The 1564-nt window shown below is 37.4% G+C and overlaps 1 non-coding gene across 1 annotated transcript; it reads right to left on the bottom strand.

The window, feature by feature from the left end:
* Nucleotides 1-224: 224 nt before the first annotated feature.
* On the bottom strand, nt 225-295 carry TRNAG-GCC. Its single transcript has one exon. It is a non-coding gene; the product is annotated as a tRNA-Gly (tRNA).
* Between the last annotated feature and the right edge of the window lie 1269 nt (nt 296-1564).

The raw sequence follows: 1564 nt of genomic DNA on the forward strand, positions 1-1564 counted from the left end.
ACCGCGATTGAACATTCGTTGCAGCAAAACATATGCGCACATTTTCTTCAGAGAATCTGAAAATTATGGGAACCCTATCCACATTGTGCGTATTATATCATTGCTCGGACGTTAAATGAAAGCAGGTTGTATTTAAGCGAAAAAATTTCCTTCAAACCGAGCACTGTGGGACTTCAATGACTACTGCAAAATGCAGCACACAAGAATGAGAAGAAAAATAAAAATGCACCAGCCGGGAATCGAACCCGGGTCTGTACCGTGGCAGGGTACTATTCTACCACTAGACCACTGGTGCTTGTTGGATTCCTTTTGTTCGTTACCGAAATCTGACGCAAAACTTGATATCCATTCTGTGTACTTACCGAAACAGATTCGATTTGAGTTTGAAGTCGATCTTCAACACCTTCCCATACTGCTATGATTTAATCCGTAGACTTCATAATCTGTTTGAACTCGTGGCCGTGGTCGTTTATAGTGCCAAAAGACAATTTTTCCCATTAGCTGAACCCAACGATAAGATTATGGAGTGTCAGGCAACCGCACGATCATCACAGCAGCCCAAACCAAAGCCAAGCTGAGAACAATCATCTACGTACAGCCACAAGGTCTAGTCATAGACCTGTCACCATTAATCACCCTCTGATACATTATAGGTCTGTCACCACAAGGATGCTGCGGCAATAAGAGGTATGAAAATGTGCAGTCAATAGTTGTTAAACCAACAAGTCTAGGTATCATGCTAACTTTTTTTTTTGATCCTTCAATCAGAATATATTAAAATGCACACAAAATTATGTGCCGAGAAAAACCTATACAAAATGCAACAAAACAAAAATAAAGATGAAAGACAAAGAGTATCAACAGAAGAATACACAAATCGTAAAACTTAAAAAACAAAAGCCACTTGCGGCCTATTGTCAAGCTATCTCTAAAGCCCGCTTATAGCATGGATACTTTCAAGAGATGTTCGACTTTATTTTACTGAAAAGAGGTCTTTATGCATTGATCATCCTCTTGCAAATATTATAATTAAACTAGGAACCTTCTTTTATTTTAATATTTTCAGTACACCATTTTGGATTTCAACAAAACAATTTTAAAAAGTATCACTCCAATTTCAGTTAAAAGGAATGTCACTTGTTGTTGCGGTGCCAACTCCTCCAGTATATTAGTTTCCTTATTTGCTTATGAATGGTTAATCTCCGTTAGTTTCCTTATTTAGATGGACTTCTTTAATACTTGTTAGACAAGTTTAGTTATTACTTAATAGCCAAGTTTGATGCAAATAACCTGTACCATACTTTGAAACCTTTTTGGTTCTCTCAAGCTCTCAATCTATTGCCAAACTTATGGGTAAACTCGTCCAAACTTTTACTGAATTTTGAGGACTTTTCCATGTTTATCCAAGCTGAAGTTTGCTTCAACTCTTGTTAATTCCATGGTCACTAGGGCCATGCCTGAAACTTAAAAAATCTGCAAGCAGAGCAAAACCAAAACAATGTTATTAAAACAGATGCCTGAGAATGGACTGTGTTTCTATTGGACCATGAGCATGCAACTTTAC

This window comes from Papaver somniferum, chromosome 3, assembly GCF_003573695.1.
Source record: "Papaver somniferum cultivar HN1 chromosome 3, ASM357369v1, whole genome shotgun sequence".
In the NCBI taxonomy this organism is placed as follows: domain Eukaryota; kingdom Viridiplantae; phylum Streptophyta; class Magnoliopsida; order Ranunculales; family Papaveraceae; genus Papaver; species Papaver somniferum.